Raw genomic sequence first — 18,906 nt, 5'->3', positions numbered from 1 at the left:
ATCAGGATTTTCAGATTTTGAGTAATACTAATTGCCATTGTTTTTTATTTCCAACATTACAGATGCCAAGCATATATTATCATCTCTTTTAATCCTCACAAATACTCTGCAATGAAGTTGTTGTTATTCTCTTTCGACAAAGGAGGACATGAAAGCTCAGAGAGATGAAGTCATGGCCACATGCTAGTACCTGATAGCGAGGACTTGATCACAGGCCTCTTGGCGCCCAAACACTTGACTTTTCTACCACACCACCCTGTCTCGGAGTTGAAGAGCAGGGTAAGCTTATTTGGAAAGTTAGGAAATTGGCTTTTCCGAGAACTGGTATACTAGAGCCGGTGGTTCTCATTGAAAGGTGACTTTGTCCCCAGGAGAGATTTGGCAGTATCTGGTGGTATTTTTGGTTGTCACAGGTTGGGGTAGAGAGTACTACTGGTATCTTGTGGGTAGAGGCCAAGGATATTGCTAAACTTCCTACAGGATACAAAATGACCCATTTATCAAATAATTATCTTGCCCAAAATGTCTGTATTGCCAAGGTTCAGAAATCCTGTTTCAGAGTTATTTTTCTGCATTTCTGATCTGTTCATAACTTTAATTAGCAAATATCATCAGTTATCACCCTGTTTATATTTCTTTGCTTTTATTCTAGGAGAAGTTAAGGTTTAGCTAGAGAAGGGAGACTGTTGCCAAGCTGTATTTGGTTTTGTTTTGTTTTTGTCAATGAGTGGTTGTCTCCTAGCACCATTTTCTCTATCATTGATGATAGCCTGGGCTCTGATTCTAGGGCTCAGGAGTCCCTTAGGCATTCTGAGTCATTCTGGTACTCGAAGTCTTAAGGTTTCTGCCCTGAACTTTCCCATTGCTTCATGCTGGTCTTCCTCTGGGGTGGCTTAGGTCAGGCTGTCAGCACTGGAAATAGCCCTTCTACAAGGAAATTGTGTGAATTGGGAGCAGGTCAACGCTAACTCCCTCCCATTACCAATCTCAAAGTGATCCTAGAAGCTGTGAGATTTGGAACACAGTCTAGTAAGCAAATTGCCCTCTACCCGATAGCACCCCTTCAAGCTTTAAAATGCTGATGCACACTGATGGGAGAGACAGAATGACCCCTGCCTCCCTGCAAAAAAAAAAAAAAAAAAAAAAAAAAATGTACAATACAATCTTTATGGCTTTCTTAATCTAGGCATTACCATAATTCAGAGCTGCTAGTGCAGAGGGCCTTATAAAGGTAGCAAGTTCTCTGTACATTTGTATTTAACTTTATAGCATAAAAGGTCATCTGTGGTCATCATTTGTTTCTCGAGGTCAGGAGGTTCATCCCATTACTTAAAAGGATAAAAGATAATGTGTTATGTTTTCGCTTTTTAAATGTCCCATCAGGGATGCCTGGGTGGCTCAGTGGATTAAAGCCTCTGCCTTCGGCTCAGGTCATGGTCCCAGGGTCCCGGGATTGAGCCCCACATCAGGCTCTCTGCTCGACGGGGAGCCTGCTTCCTCCTCTCTCTCTGCCTGCCTCCTCTGCCCTACTTGTAATCTCTGTCAAATAAATAAATAAAAATTAAAAATAAATAAAAAATAAAAAATAAATGTCCCATCAGAGGACTTGTCCATAGCTGGGTGCCTTGGGTGAGGCCCCAATTCCATGACAGCCTCTCTCTGCAGGAGCGTGGATATGGAAGCAGGCAGAGGGTCCTTGATGTGGTGCCCTGCTTTAAGGAGCCTGTTGACACCTTTACTTTCCCTCCGACTTGCCTGATGGCACAAAAAAAAAAAAAGAAAAGAAAAAGAAAAAAAAAGAAAAAGAAAAAGAAAAAGAAAAAAAAAAGCAACCTTCTGCTTAATAAACGTCTGCTTGTAATATTCTGAAACAAGGAGGCTAATCAAAGGCCCTGTTCTGCAGAACAGGGACGCTAAATGACAAGATTAATTTCCGTAATCAAGCAGCTTAATTTGGACATTTTCCCCCTCTCTGTTGCTGATTGAAATTGAGGCAAATTTCGCAGTGGTGAGATTCTGTCCTGGCCTAGTAAAGCTTACTTACTGGGACTGGCAGAGGGGGGAGGCAAGGTGACGTGGTCAGGGAATATAAGGGGAGGGAAGTGTGAGGGGAAGGGCGTCACGTGAAATGAAATGTGAACGAATGCAAGAAAGTGACTGGGATTTTTCTAGGACCTCTTGTTAGAAGTGGTATGAGTCTTTCATGCGGTTGTCCCCACGGTTGACCACTCACCGACCTGGAATGTTTCCATCAGAAATAACATCACAGTTGTCATGGAGATTCATACGGCCATAGCGTGCTTGGGCAGAAGAATCCCAGAGAGATCTTCTCATCCACCTGCTTCTTTTCATAAAGCAGCCCCACAAATGTTAAGGAACTCGTGTCCTGTTCATTAACACCAGGCATAATTTTAGGCCAAAAAGTCAAGATGCTTGAGCAATCCCATGGGATTTGCAGGAAAAGAAACAGTAACATGGTGATCTTGTGTTTGTATAAAGTATTATAATTTACAAGGCACTTTCGGCATATTTAAATGGCAAGGCATGCTGCTCAAATTAGAGTTTGAACTGAATATTTTTGGATCTTTAATAATACAAATGATAACAACCTACATGCTTATTGTGTCTTACAAAAGCAAACACCTCGCAGTGGGGGGTGCAGGCATCTTCCTTTCTCTTGTGCTGTTCTCAGCATCGAAGAGTATTACTTTCAAGAGAACACCAAGTCCTACCAACCTTGTAGTTTAGCATTAACTCTTTGGAATTTTGAGCTTCAGGTTTTCTTTGGTCCAACCTTGTTGAGTTTATGAGGTTATTTTATGCTGTAAGCCCTGGTGGGAAATGTGGTGGGGTGGGTGCATTTGTGGGCAAGAAGCCAAATAGCTATAGGGTTTAACACTGACATTGTCTTTGATTCTCCATGAGTCATGGGACATTTCTGGGCTTCAGTTTCTTAATTGTAAAATAGGCATGCTAATTCTGATCTGCCTCATGGAAGAATAACTAATAAATTATTTCAATGCTCTTCCCAAATGTAGAGTAACCAAATAAATACCAAAAGATGAAATAGGGCACCTGGGTGACTCCGTTGGTTAAGCATCTGCCTCCGGTTGAGGTCATGATCTTGGATTCCTGGGATGGAACCCGTCATCAGGGCTTCTCCCTCTTCCTCTACCCTTCCCCTTGCTCCTGCTCTCTCTCACTCAGTCTTTCTCAAATAATAATGATTTAAAAATGGTGAAATAAATGGCCTCCCAAATAAAATGTGTTTAGGGAAAATTCAATCAAGACCAAACTGGACTGAAATTAGTAGCTGAGCAGCCAGGCTGTGTGTTATGTTGGGTATGAGAGAGGGGGAAAGTTAATCCTCCATAAATCCATGTGAACTCTAGGTTAGCACAGAGAGGTCTGTGTGGACTGACCACTGTGCCCATTAGCCCTAGCCTTCATGGCCGGGATCTTAGAGAAGTAGGGCTGGGCCAATCTGTTTATTCATTTAAAAGGTATTTAGTGACTACCCATTATGGGCAAGGTGCTATTGCTTCAAGACACTCTTCCAGACCTCATGGAGTTTAGAATTTATTGGAGGAGATAAAACATTAGCAAGGGTATATAATATAAATCTCCATGAGAAACACTGTAGGAACTGTAAAACTAAGTGTTATATATGAATGCAGAGGGGAGTTTAATTCGTGTGATCAGAAAAAGCACCTTTCGGGAAGATTTGAATTCCAAGGATTGCCATGGGTAAGGACAAGGGCAAAGAGGAGAGCATCTAGGTGGGGTCGAGGGCCAGCATGGCCCAATGTGGAAATGTATTCATTTTCAAGAATGAGGAGTTTAGATATCTTGCTCTTGTATTTCCATTGAAGATTTAGGACTAAAACCTAGGTAGGGAGAGATTATGGAGAGCCCTAACGGACTGTGGAGAGCCTGAAAGGCCTAAGGATGTATGAAAGTACAAATTGTGGGAATAGCAACGTAACATGGACAGAGCACCCTGAACTTACTGGGATGCAATAGGAATAGAGAGTGAAAATCAATTTCATAAAATCAAGTAATGCACAGTGTAGGGTGGACAAGCCATAGAGGATTAAAGTAGCATTCAAAAGATTTCTCATCTAAATATAATAGCTCACTAACAAAAAGAACCTGCAGAAACCACAAGACACAGTGATACCAGGAAGAAGAGGCAAAGAAGTTTGACAGGGGCATACTTGACTACCTTGGAATGCACATTCCAGTGCAAAGATGTAATTTGGCAGGTTCAGGGAAAGAGGAAAATGGGTAAATAATGAATAAAGCACTTGGTGAGGTGACAGCTTGCATTGAGCGCAATCTAATTCCATGTAGTGTACTTTACCTAGACCAGAGGGACATAAAATGACTGATTGGAACAAACATAGCTTCAGGTTCACAGGCAGAAATGCAAATGCCCATTTGGAGCTGATTCTCCATCAGCTGAGACTTGGCTGTGTGTAATCTTGTGTGAACTGCTGTTCTGCAGGAGTGTGTCTTCCTTTCTGTCTCCCGGGAGAGCTAGGAGTCTGGTCCTACCCTTTCCCCACTCACTGTAGGCTTTAGGGTGCTTTGCCTAAGATAGAAAGTGAAAGAAGTTTTTTAATTTTTTTTTTTTTTCCATAGAGAGGGAGAGCAGCTAAGGGAGAGGGAAAGAATCCCAAGCAGACTCCCTGCTGAGCGCAGAGTCCCACAAAGGGCTCAATCTCATGACCCTTAGATCATGACCTGAGCTGAAATCAAGAGTGGGAAGCTTAAGGGACTAAGCCTCCCAGGTGCCCCAAAAGAAATCTTTTAAAAGAATTTTTGTGCTTGTTCACAGTCCCTAGCATTTATTTTTGTTTTTGCATTTTTTAAAGATTTTATTTGAGAGAGTGAGCAAGCATTACTGACCACGAGTGGGAGGGGAGGGGCAGAGGGATGAGCAGACTCTGTGTTGAGCAGGGAGCCCCATATGGGGCTCAATCCCAGGACCCTGAGATCATGACCTGAGCTGAAGTCAGATGCTTAACTGAATGAACCATCCAGGTGCCCCTGTTTTTGCATTTAAAAAAAAAAATGTTTTGGTTCAGTTTATATGGAAAACTCTTTAAAAACATCATAGTAATATCAACGAAAAATAATCTAATTCCAGGGAACAGGTATTGAGGAATGTCCATTTAGGAGTAAAAGCGGGGATAGTTTGAAACATGATGTCTAATCTCAGCTCTGATAGTTACTAGTTGTCTGAACTAGACAAGTGACTGGATAGCGGCCATCCTCTGCGAAGACATGAGAATGTGTGATGGAACGTGCATACCAGCCCACTGCCCGGCACAGGACATGAGCTTTACTTTCTTTTAAAATTAAGAGTAACTTTATTATTTTTCTAATTACAAAAGCAGTACATGCACATTGGGGAAAAGTTGGAAGAGAAGGGAAAAATTAAAGCAGACATCATCTCACCAGATAGTAGTTAGCAATCTAATCTCTCGGTGTGTGTTATATAAAATCAAAATGAGGTCATACTATGCATATTGTTTTGTATCCAGCCTTTTTCTATTTATCAATATATAACGGTCATTCTTTCCTGTCAGAAACATCCTTCTGCGTCATTTTTAATGAATGCATAAAACTATGCAATTTAACCAAATTTCCAAATGGAGGGGGTTTACAAATAATACAATGATGGGACATCCTTGCAGAGAAATTCTTTTTTTTTTTTTTTTTTTTTTTTTTGGTCTAGCCTTAATTATTTTCTTCACTATAAATTTGCAGAAGTGGATATGCCTGGTCAAATACTATCAACATTGAGGCTTTGGATATATCTTATCAAACTGATCTCCAGAAATTTTAAACTAGTTTGCATGCTTATCAGTAGTATATGAGAGTATCTATTTCCCCACCTTTGTTATAAGGAAAGAATGTCTTGCATATTTAGGAAGGTTAAATGTTATTGTTTGAATTTCTATTTTAGTTAATTACAGGGAACTTTTAAAATATACTCACTAGCCACTTGATTTTTCTTTTGCCTTTGTTCCGTTTGGTAATTCTGGAAGGTACTTTAAAATGGCAGCTCCTCTTTCCCCCTGTGTTTGTCTTCATGATTTGACTTAGTAAATTATTAATTTTTGCTTACATATTTGTTACTTTGGCATGACTTTCCCCTTCAGGGAAGCATCATTTTAGTCGTTCTCTGTATCCTGAGCAGCCAGGATAAGTAAGGATGCAGTAAGCATCTGGTAGGTGTGTGAATGGATAGGTGTCAGTGTGTGAAGTTAAGCTGGGGTGACACCCCTTTTCTGCTCACCCAGAGTCCACGCTGTCAGTGACTGGGGGTAGCAGGGCTCTTCTAAGCCATGCTTATGAGCTGAGCTCAGAGCTGTTCTCAGGGACCAGGCAAGAAGTCTTAGTTTGACAAAAAGGGGAGGACTGTAAGACAGTGCGCAAAGAGGCCAGGAACTGTGGTACTGAGCCTGGTGGTCAGTACAGGACCAGGCGGAGGCCAAATGGGGGTCAGCTCTGTGACAGGGCTGCATTTCTTTTGTTTCATCAAGTTTTTTTCCCTGTCTGACACCTTGGAATTGTTCTATCTGATTTCCTCATTGATCATCTCACCCAGAAGGAGCTCTTTGGAGTATAAAGGATTCTTGCTATATTTATTTTTTTTTTTGAGAAGGTTATTTTCACTCAGCAAAGACCAGTTGTTTTCATGTTGGACAGTGGGGCCATTTCTGCAGGTTGACTGGGATGTTGTCACAGGTTGTCTGTCCCCTCAGTCATTTGGAAGTTGGAGCTGGTGTGTGGCCTATCCTGGTGGTATTCTCTTGCCTTCTTGCTCTTTCTCTCTGGAAGTCCTATCTTATGAACTCCTCATATTTATAGGGTAAGATACAGAAATGAAAAAAAAAAAAAAAAAAAGGAAGGACATTGATACTAGATAATAAGTTATTTATAGATTCTTAGAAGGTTTTGTTATCTGGGAGTCATAGATTGTGATCTAAACATGTCATGATAGAGCACAGAGTGTCTTACACAGTCTAGTCATGTTGGTAATATTTGCACAGTATATTTCATATAATGCACTTAATGAATATTTACTACTTATATTGACTCAGTTCTAAATCTGTGTCCACTGTCATTAAGTACATATTGGTATGGCAAATCTTGTTTTATAACAAATTGTGTATTGGTTATAAAATCACGAAATATATTGTTTGTTGAATGCTATTTTAGTAGGGACAGTTGTTTAATAAATCTCCCACTTATTAGGCTTTCAACCATAAATAAAAAAGAAAAAGAAGATAAAGCTCCTTGAGGAATATATTTTTAATTTGTATAAACTGTTAATATTTGTTGATTTACTAGAATATTCTCTTTGAAATAAATAACATATCTAGGCCTTGCGTCTTACATCATTTGCTTATATATTTAAATCAGAATATTACATGACATTTAAGATATGCATATGCAGTAGAAAATGAATTTTTGACATTTACTTGGTTTATTGGATCATTGTGGATTTCCAAGCCTTGTAACTTAAGTTCATGATAAATGGTTTTTGAACACGTGACATCCAGTTTGGCCCTTCATAGAAGTAAAGTGAATCAGTTTATAACTTTTTTTTTTTTTTTTTTTTTTTTTAGTTTCAAGAATCTTCTGCCCAGGAATGCATGTTGGTTTCCTCTTGTAATTTCTGTGGTTTTGAGACTAGAGATGTTGATGCTCCTTGGAAGCCTGAGAGGTGGGCAAAGAATGATAGTTTAGACAACTAGTGGAGATTTAAGTAAATTTGTACATGAAGAAAAACCAAGAAAATATTAATAACTTTGAAGAAACTTTAGCCAAGAGTGATACAAAAACAACGGTCAGGAGTTTGGATAATGGGAGTCCAACTAAGGATGACAAGTACCATCAATGAAGGGAGGGCAGGAGAGGAGGTCATACGATGGTGCTCCACAGATCAGGGAACACTGCAAATAGTCCACTGTACCACAAGCCTTTGTTGGGAGAAGGCAAGTAGAGGCTAAAAAAAAAAAATTAAAAAAAAAAAAAAAGATTTATGCCCAAATGTAGCAAAGGCAGCAAGAAGTGGGGTGGGCTTCAAGGTTGACATTGAGCACAGCTGTAGGTAAGTCATTCGGTTCTAAGTGTGGTGCAGTAGGAGACGTTCTTTAAGGGAACATGAGTTGGACCTCCCACTGGTGCAGTATTGGATGCCGATCAAGGAGCAGAAAGGCATGCTTTAGTTGGATTTGAGGGAGCTGCTTTGTATTCCCGTTACCAGAGCTCTTTATATTCTGGGGCTGATCTTTCGTCAACACCAAACGGATGGCTCATGTTGTTCAGGAAGGTCCCCTGGGAGAAATAGAGTATTCTGGAGCTCTGACATCTTCCAGGAAGGCTGCAGGTTTCAGGTCTGGCAGATTTTCATAGTAGGATCCTAAGTGCCCTCCGTCTCCCTGCTTAGCACACTCTCCTGAAGCATGCGTTCTGTCACCCTCTCTCTCACCATGGGGGGAGCATTTTTAACTTGCCTGCACCCCCTGCCATCTCTGGCAGTCAGTTTCTCACAGAAACAATCTGTGATGCTCCTGACCACCTCCCCTCCTCCTTCCCTTTTCCTCCCTTTCCTCCCTCCCTCCTGCTGATTTGTTATTATGTACTGCAGCTGCCCGGAGGATTTTAAATAGACCCATAATGGCACAGCAGCGCCTCTTGGAAGTTTAAATATAACCTTCTTGTTAATCTTGTCTGTGGCGGCAGCAGGAACAGCACCTGGAGAAGAAGGCAATGGGCAGGAGAGGCCCTTGGGGTTCTACCCCTAGATCATGGTTTAGCAGTCTCTCAGGTGTCCCAGGATCCGACAGCATTTGGACCCAACCTCATCTGCCTCAGTTGAAGTGCATTTGGTGTTAGATTGATAGTCCCTAGAAATGTAAGCACGATGGAGAAGAGACCCCCGGACAAGGGGGAAAGCTCTACCTTCTGCCGAAGTGTCACTCACCCCTCTCCCCGCCTTAGCATCCCCCTTCCCCCGCCCTAGAGGCAGAATGTGTTTGGTCTTATTGAGCCTTTGGCCCTGTATGGCGGCCTGGAGTGGGAAAGGTAGGTTGGTGTCAGTTGCAGGAGTGGCCCGGATTCTTACGGAAGAGGTGCATGCATCATAAGCACTTTCAGTGCATGGTCTAAGGGCCTCAGATGGCTTCTGGACTGCCCTGACCCAGGGCCATGAAGTTGTTCAGGAAGAGAAGAAAGGCTGCAGATTCTGGCCCCAGTTTCCCAACCTGTCAATGTTTTCTTAGACTTAACAGATGTCAACCCCTAATATTAATTCAGTTGTTCAGTGACTATTTATTGGGTACTGGTGATGATGGGAACTGTTCTGAGATCGGTGAAAGAGAGCGGCTACAGGGAAATGAAGTACCTTGCTAAATTCAAGGAAGATCTTGATGTTGGAATAATAAACTGCTCAGAACAGAGATTTTCTGGAGGATGTGTCCTAATATGCATCTGGTTCTGTTGCTTCATGTAGAAATGTTCTAGGATGTGCTGCTTATCCAAGGATAGGAATAAAAGAGAGAAGAAATTTCATGGGGGAAAAAAAGAGTTTTAGTTCGATAAAGTATAAAGAACTATGCTAAACTCTTAGTTTTGGTGGAAGAGATAGGGGAGTATTTCTCATCTTAAGGCAGTTTCCGGCATAAGAGGAGAGGCTGAACATATCATGATAAGCCCATCAAACTTCATTATGGTATATTTTTGAATATGTGCAGAATTTATATATATATATATATATATATATATATATATATATAGCTCTATTTTATACTGTGAGGTGAACATCGTTGTTTTCACTTTGCATAGGAAGAAAAAATGAATACAAACAGATTAGTTTCCCCAAGGTCAGCCAGCTAGAAAGCTGTGGGACCAAGGCATCTGTCTCCATCTAAGATTGTGTGCTGTTCATCTTTTTGTCCCTATAGGGGCTAGTATGATGTATATAAAATTACAAAATTCACACTCTTTTTTTAACTGAGTGATTGAATGACGACCCCATGTGATCTTCTTTAAAACACTACAATCATATATTCATTTCACAATAAGCCCATAAAAACCATTTTAAACATTTCAGTAAAATGGTTATGAGGAAAGGGGATGGGTCAGGAATAACCTGGGTTATTAGGCCATAACAGGTTATAGTCATACCTGTGGGCTATTAAGGAGACATCCCAGGTCACCGTAGACACACCTTGGTAATTAGAGGGACATTCCATGTCACAGTAGTCACACCTGGGGAATTAGGGAGACATCTCTGGTCAAGGTAGACCCTCTTGGAGTTTTAGGGTGACATTCAGGTCAGGGTGGACCCACCTGAGGAATCAGGGAGCTATCCCAGGACAAGGCTGGGTGTGATTGATTGCAGAATGCATTCTGGAGCTTTGCTATTGGAAATATAGCCTGAGGACCAGAGGCATCGGTATTTTCCGGGACCTTGTGAGAAATACAGAGTCTTTTCGCTTCAGACCTTCTAAATCAAAGCTGTGACTTAAAAGATGGGCTTGGGGGCTGCCTGGGTGGCTCAGTGGGTTAAGCTTCTGCCTTCGGCTCGGGTCATGATCTCAGGGTCCTGGGATCGAGTACCGCATCGGGCTCTCTGCTAGCCAGGGAGCCTGCTTCCTCCTCTCTTTCTCTCTCTACTTGTGATCTCTCTCTGTCAAATAAATAAAAATCTTAAAAAAAAAAAAAAAAAAAAAAAAAAAAGATGGGCTTCGCTGAGACTGAGTAGGGAGAGAGGCTTTTTACAAAGTGGCACCTGGAAATTATTGGAGGTAGGAGACAAAATGCTGGTGAGGTATTAAGCACTGCTAGAGCATTACTGAAGTGAACCAGCAGAAAGGGCAGAAAGGATCACAGGAGGGTAGCTAGCCGGCTTGTATCTTCCTGTGGGAGAACAGCTAGACCCTTCAAGTTGACCAGCGCTGTTTTATAAGATTTCTAAGAATAAAGATAATACCAAGCCATTTTTTTTTGGATTTATATCCACTCAATAAGGACATTAATAACTTTTAATTCTCTATTGATATTGAAACCAGTTGTCACTTTACTCAAAATATATAGTTTTCTATCCAATTGCGTGAAGCTGGACTTATTTGACAGGTCCTGCTGTCTACTCATATTTTGAGAAGAACGTTAGGGATTTTTCCAAATTATTAGCACAGTCATGTCTGAAGTGAGTGAAACAGAATGAACCAGTCCCTGGCCCAGATGGGAACTGATTTCTCTACTTTCGCTGTTGCGGTTGTAAAGGTACAATTGATGCGTATTTTTAATCTTCTGTTTATGGCAGTGAGTGAGAAATACAAAGGCTGAATGCTTTGTCTGCCTTTAAGGAGCTTGCTGTCTAAATACAGAGAAGTGGAGGTGTCATATTTCTTGTCATAGTAAAATCTTTGAGGTGAGAATGAGCAAGGCAGGTATGACAGGTAATTAGGAAAACTAGTGTCTTGTACTGTTTTGCCACTAAGTTTGTGTTCTTGGAAAACACCTTAATTCCTTCAGGTTTCACTTCTTCTCTCTGTTAAAATGGGAAGTTGGGGCTGGGTGGACTCTAAGGTCTTTTTCTGATTAGGCTCCTAAGCCCTCAGGAAAAGGGCAACTCAAGGGGCAGAATCATGGATGAAGTTTGCCTGGCCAGAAGGAAGGGACTAGATGTGCTATAGAAAGCCTGTTTATCTCACAAAGGTTTTTTAAATGAGTTGATCTTTTTCTTTTTTCTTATAAGGTGACTTACTACTTGCATTACTAATTGCCTGCTTTCAAGGTTAATGGACATTTCCATTTCAAATGTTTCTAAAAGCTTTTCGGAATTGAGGAAGGGCTTTTCTGGTCATTTGCAAGCCCAGCTGCTGTTGATCCTTGCCTGTGCCCTATAGTCACAGTTATGTTCCCCTTTGGTCCTCTTTCCTCCATTCATCAAGTGAGATTAAAGGGAAGGATGATCGCTGAGGAGTCTGGCTCAAAGTCTGAGTGCCTAGGCCTTCATTTTATGGGTCTGTACTTGGTCAAGTTTTCAGGCAAGGACATATTTTACAATATTTAAGATACATGTTGTTCCCTGAGATCATTCTATATTTTCATTCATCTTTCTCTGGCAATATCAGAAACAGGTGTTCCATTAATAGCTAACATTTGTTGGACTCTTACTCCTTGTCATGTACTGTAAAGTACTTTATATATATTACCTCATTGAATTTGTACAACCTAGTGAATTGTATGTTGTTATTATGTCCCATTTTACAGGTGAGAAAACCGAGGCTTGGAGAGTTTGTGCTAGGTAGCAGAGTAAAGTGCCTGGCAAGGTCAAATCTAATTCCTCCAAATGTGAAACCTACTTTTAAAAAGAATAATAATAAAAATAATAATTATAAAAATTATTATTATTATTATTTGCCCCTGAACTAACCTGATGTTTTCTTCTAGAGAAGGCCTAACCCATATTTTAAGGGTGATAATCCCCTTCTGGTGTTACCTTGTACTCTTAACTTTAGATACCCTAATAACACTTTTTTTTTTTTTATCTTGTTAGATGACCAAACTCAGTTAGCTTATTGTCTGCTAAATATTCCTAGATTTTTCCCCCCCTCTACTCAGTACAGATTGGCTCAGGTTCTCTGCATGAAGCAGCACTTGTTCCGGTTAATTTTACCTGCTGGGTTCTGCTCCTGTCTCAATGATGGCCTCCAGTCATTTGGAATTCTGCTCGATGAGCTGAGCAGCATTCTGGTGGCTCCTCTAAGTCCTGAAACATCAGAGTGGCCCAAGAAATCCTACAGCTCTGTGGCCTTCCACAGCCATCCCAGGAGCCGGCTCTAAGCATGGGGCAGCGCCTCTCTTGGCCAGGCTACCTGGCAGTGGAGAAACGGGGCTGAATTTCAGCACATACCTGCAGTGCAGTCTGGCTTCTGTGCCCAGGAAGACGAGGTGGCCTGGGTGTCCATCTGGACTCCGTGATCACCTTCTGGGAGGCCAAAAGCTGAATTAGATTGTCATGGCTGAACAGAAAAGGGCATTTGTGTATTCTGAGGCTTGGCGAGGAGAGAAACAGTTGCCAGTATTTGGTGGAGTTTTATCTTTCCGCTCTGTGGCTAACATTGTTTATTTGGAGCCTCATTTCTTCTGGTGACTGAACTGTCTAGAGCAACTTTGTGATATCTCTGTCAGACTATTGGAGAGGAATTTCTTGCTGGAGATGTACTGGCGTGAAAATATTTTATTTTCTTGGATGTCTCTGTGACCTCTTGGGTGGGGGAGGGGTGGTGTCATGGTAATGGAGTTAGCTGAGGTGTGGTAGTTTATCCTGGTGATTACTCATCATCCTAGTGGAGTGTTTAATTTAGTGAAAGGTGTCTTTGCAGTTGCAGTGAAATGGACCTGGTCCTAGAAAAGCATCTAAGGGGTTATTGCCATAGAAACAAGGTGTGGGGGGGTTCCTTACTCAGGAACATGGAAGTATGTAAGCTAGGTTCCTTTCCTTTGCTTTAATTTTTTTCCACTTTCATGAAGGTGTGGAAGAAATAGACTTCCGAGGAATCAAAAACCTACCCTCCTCCATTTTTAGTTCCTAAAAAGTCTGATGGAAGGAGGACATTACTGATTATGTCCAGTGCTGAGGAAGATTTTGAAGAGCACTATTGGAACCCACCGTTCACACAATTCAACACACGGGCCAAACCATGGAGAAAGCCAGGCCCGGTGAGGGCTTCTCCAACATGTACTTGTCAGTGAGGCGCTGCACAGCGACTCTGGTTTTGGAGCTCTTTGGGAATCAGCAGGAAGTGGATTCAAACAAGGCAACGAAGGGTGGGAACCACATTTGCAAACCACATTTGGCAAGGTCCTTAGTGCTCAGTTCATTCTGTTTGCAAAGGAGGGAAGGTTCTGAACACGTTTGGCCAGAGGGTAAGTGTGGCCTGAAATTTTGGGGGGACCAAAGATTGGTGAGTTTTATAATTTGATCCAAAATATTCAGGTCCACTTTGGGATGACTTTGAATTTTAGACACCACAAATGCTGTCAGGAATATTGCATGTAACACCAGTTTCCCAAGGCCTCACCACGTTCTACCTGCATAATATTGGTTAACAGTCCAAATCACATTGGTTCTAGCTTCCTCCTCCTCATTCTAGACCAGGGTCCTGCACAAAGCCAACATCTGCAGGTGCTTTGGGGAGTGCTCAGGAAGGTATGGCACATGTTTCCCAAACACTTCTAGTGCTCTCTTTATTGGGAATGGACATTTTCTGTGGGTTTCCTTCTCCCCCTGCCTTGTGTTACTCCTGCCATTTCCTCTTGTTTTATTCGCATGGCTTCTCCTTCTGTTGAGTTCACCTCTGCCTGGCACCCCGACCTCTCTCCCAGACCCTGCTGTCTTCTCCCATTGAGACCACAGCCTCCTTGCAGATAGTACGGTTTTCCCATTAAGCGCCTGCCTCACGTGCACTGAGGCCTTCGTCATGCCAAAGCTTCCACGCTCTGTGATGAAGTATGTTACATACCGTTACCAAAGCTGGATGCTTGTGACGTATTTCTTCTAACGGTTTTAATGAAACAGCTTTCAAGTTTTTACTTACACCACCTCCTTCCTTGTCCCCTGAGGACACACACAGCTTGGGCTGGATGATAGGGTCAAGTGATAGCCATCAAGGTGGCTTCTGAGCCATTCATCCCATCCCATGACTACTGCATTGTTAACAGACCAAACACTTTTTTTTAAAGATTTTATTTATTTATTTGACAGACAGAGATCACAAGTAGGCAGAGAGTCAAACAGAGAGAGAGGGGTTGGGGTAGCAGCCTCCCTGTTGAGCAGAGAGCCTGATGCGGGGCTTGATCCCAGGACCCTGAGATCATGACCTCAGCCGAAGGCAGAGGCTTAACCCACTGAGCCACCCAGGCACCCCCAGACTGAACATCTTTGATTCTTTCTTTTCTTAGTCTTCCCTAGGCTGCTTCTTCATTTCTCCTGAAAATAGACCAATGCAGAGCCCACTCCTCCAGTTTCCAAGGCATGCCTGAACACTGAAAATGACGGTGCTGGCTCAGCTGGGACATGACCTTCTTTACTGGTCCTGGGCCAGTGGCTGCCCTCTAGGAAGTGAGAGGCCCTGCTTTGAGTTGTGGTAGGCACCCAAGGCTAATTGACAAGAGCACTGGACATTGAGTCAGAATGCATGTTATAATCATGGCTCTGGCAACCACCAGCTCTATAACCTTGGGCAAGTCCTTAGTATCTCTGACCTTCAGCTTTCTCGTCTGTACATTTGAGTTAAAAATTCCTAGCTCACCAGGCTGCTGAGAAAATGGCAGAGCTAATAGAATGGTATTCTTATGGTTAACTCAGAAATTGTAATACACACACACACACATACACCCTAATATGAACTAGAGTGTAGTATATTATCTATGGTACCATCATTTGATTCTTTTTGTCACTTTAAGTTTTGTGACTCTTTTCCACAAAAGGTAGAATGTTAGCTCTGTTGTCATGAACAGATTCTGGTTAAGTCCTTTCAGTTCTGTTTGTGCTGCCATTTATTTATTTATTTATTTATTTTATTCTGTAGCTATTATATGGTGACCTATGCTAAAATAAGGAAGTACCATGCAGAGGGCTCCCAGAGCCATCTTCTCCTTTCCCTGATGGGGGACCCCAGCTCGAAGCCCCATGTCTCTTTGGACAACCTGCCGTATGTCTGGGGCAGAGCCCCAACCTTGTCACTGCTGCACCAACGCCAGCCCCTGGCCTTGCTCTGCCTTTCACTCCTGGTCCCACTCACTGGCGTCTTATTTTAGCCCTAGTCTTGCCCAAACCAAACTGCTCACCTTGGGTCCTGCTTTCAGCACTGGATTGGGTCCTAAGAATGGTCCTAATTTCACAGTAACAGCTTCAACTACAGGAACGGGTATCTTAGCTATGTTTGAGGTTCCTATTACATATTTTATAAAATCACTGCCCATTGGTGTTTCCCACTGCCCAGTGTATCACCACCACACCTCCAAACTCCCCTGCACCTCCTCCCCCACCACCAAAATAGAAAAGAGACAATTTTCCACAGAGGGTTCATGGGAGGTGACTATCATGAGATGTAATTACCCCACAAGTTATGGTAAACATAATGGGAGGCTTCTGGGGGCTTCTTGCTTTTGTCTTTAACTATTTGGATCCCTCAGAAGGAGAAATAAAGACATTTCATCTGGGTCAGGTGGACTTACGATTTAGGGAACAGTGGAAAAAAATTAAGCTCTTTTTTTGTTTTTGCTTTTAGAAGTGAATCTATGTATCTAAGGAAAACAGAGATAATGAGCTCAGAGAATGATGATTCAGATCAGAAGGAGTTGGGGATGAGGGGGCGGGAGGTCTGAGGGGCAGGACAAGAGGAGGCAGGAGGGCACGGGAGGGGCAAAAGTTGGTACAGAAACATGGGGCTGAGGAGTCAGGTCCCTGCAGGGTTATTGTGCAAGGGCCCAAAGACCCTGCAGGCTGAAGATCAGAGAGATTGACTCAGAGGGACCATGTCTGTGACGGACAGGCAGGTTGAGGCCAGGAAAGCTGAGGATAGATTTGTACCTGGACTAGAGAGGCCATGCATCCCCTAGTTCTATAGGAGCTCTGAAGTTTGAAAGCTGGACAGACACCCCAGCTGATAACCTCAAGTATCAGGTATTTCAGGGGCTGCAGGCAGATAGCGATGAGGATGTGTCCTGCCTGAAGTTCATGCTTTGTTAATAAGAAACTCTCCTTCCGATTTGCTTCACCTTTGTGATCATGTATAACCTGGTGCCCTTCCACATTTTGGTAAAAACTAGTCATGCCCATAAATGATTGCATCAGAAGCTCTATGGCCTGAAGACATTGTGTGTGTGGGTGTGGAGGGAGAAGGGAAAGTTGCTTCTAGTGCCTACCGCTTCTCCAGCCTCCACCCCAATCTTTTCCCCTGGTTTCTCTCCAGGTGGATTTCAGCTGATACGAGTGGTAACAGGAAATGCTGAAAGACGTCCTATTTAATCAGATAAAGCAATAGCTAACATTTATGGGACATTTATTTGTTGTACTCATTGCCTTGCCAAATTCTAAGGCATGGAATCAAGGAATCATTGAATCCTTCCAACGCTCTTTGTACTTGGGTCCCGTTATTAGAGCCCATCTACCATCAAGGTCAATTTCTCTGAATATTCAGAGTCACTAGGAAGCCAATATGGAGCTGACACTCAGGTGTAACACCAAGGTATTTACCGCCCAGATATTCTTCATTTTGGGGTCTCTTGAGGTGTGAGAAGGACTGGCCCAGGGGACGTAGACCAGCCCCCCCCCCCCCCACCGAGCTGTAGTACCCTTTATTCCCATTCCCTGAGTGTAAACTTAAGCTATCTTCCAAAATCTTCTTGCTGGAATATGGAGGGCATGCACATTTAGTTTAATAGCAACATCCCTTTGCAGTTATTGCCACTTAAGATCTCAATTGGTGACAGGATATCATTAGTGCACTATTGTCCATGGTTTATCATTCGGCTACCCTGGCGTGGGTCCTATAGAAGCGTGGTTGTATCTGTGAGTTTATAACCTCCGGCATGCAAGGGCTATGGATAAAACACTCCTTGGCTGTTTTAAAAACATTCTCTCTTGTTTAATGAGGTTTTTAAGTGTATATAGGGAAAGAAGACCAAGACTCCTTAAGAGGCCTTTGGCAAGAAGCTCCAGAGGTTTATCTGGGGCCGACTTGAAATGTGGAGATGAGCTATTAATCAGATGGTCAGCAAATTAAGTGAGTTCAACATTTGTAGGAGGTTTATTGCTCCATCGCTGGTTTTGTCTTCCATTTGCTTGGAGGCAGCTCAGGCGGGAGGCTGATGGGCAGAGCCGAAGATGGCCTTCATTGGAGAAAACAGAGATGGTTTCTCCTGGCAACAAAGGTGGTTCCAACAGAGTCCTCCGAGTTCAAAGGGAGATGCCTGGGCTGCAGCTATTAATACCTTCCCTCAGATAAACAGCCTTCCTGGCTGGGAGCAGGGTTTAACTCCCATGGGAAGCATCAATACAGAGAAATTAAAGGCTCCCCAAAGAAGGGGAACCAAAGTTTATATAAGAGGCATATGACATAGTCTTCTCAGTGGACACCAGGAGATTTCTGTGTCTAAGTAACTGGAGTACCTTTTGGAAATCACTCAATTTTTCCATCCCTTGCTGACCTCATTTTTAAAATGAAGGCATTGGGGTAGATGACCTCCAAGGCTCCGTTAAGTGCAAAAATTTTACGATTCTAGCAAAGTCTTGGCAAGAATTGAGTGTATTGATAAGGTCTTTATATTGAGATTTTTAAAAAAGATCTTATTTGTTTATTTGACAGAGCGAGAGAGAGAGAGTACAAGTAGGGGGAGAGGCAGAGGGAGAGGGAGAATCAGGCTTCCTGTTGAGCAGGGAGCCTGATGTGGGGTTTGATCCCAGGACCCCAAGATTATGACCTGAGCCGAATGCAGATGCTTACCCGGCCACCCAGGTGCCCTTTGTATGAGATTTTTAAATGATACCTTTCTATAATTAGTATATAATGGTTATGATCTGTAGAAATAACAGAAATGTTATGAGTTTAATAGTTACATTTGCTGAAAATAGTATATTTGCAGTTAACATTCTAGTGAATTCTGTGGTGGCCTCTCTGATATACTAAGAGCTCAGCTCTGTCCTCAAATCTCAGCATCTCTTCTTAGGATCAAAGTGGAAAGCTTCGTCACACAACGTCTCCCTTTCTCTGATGTTCCCTGCCTTTGGGAGTGATCTGACACCTTTCCACCTCTCCCACCTGAGTCTCTCTCCAGCTGCCACACACATAGTTATGGCCCAGATGGAAA

The 18,906-nt window shown here is 42.5% G+C and overlaps 1 protein-coding gene across 3 annotated transcripts in view; it reads left to right on the top strand.

Annotated features, from left to right (window-relative positions):
• Window positions 1–18,906, top strand: part of GRIN2B (glutamate ionotropic receptor NMDA type subunit 2B) — a gene marked incomplete at its 3' end in the record, with an annotated part of 404,946 nt that overhangs the window by 180,418 nt on the left and 205,622 nt on the right. The gene's annotated exons all lie outside the window — the stretch shown is intronic.

This window comes from Mustela nivalis (genome assembly GCF_964662115.1).
Source record: "Mustela nivalis genome assembly, chromosome: 7".
Lineage (NCBI taxonomy): Eukaryota > Metazoa > Chordata > Mammalia > Carnivora > Mustelidae > Mustela > Mustela nivalis.
Note: the sequence above shows the minus strand (reverse complement) of the source record. Positions and strands in the feature narration are given on the sequence as shown.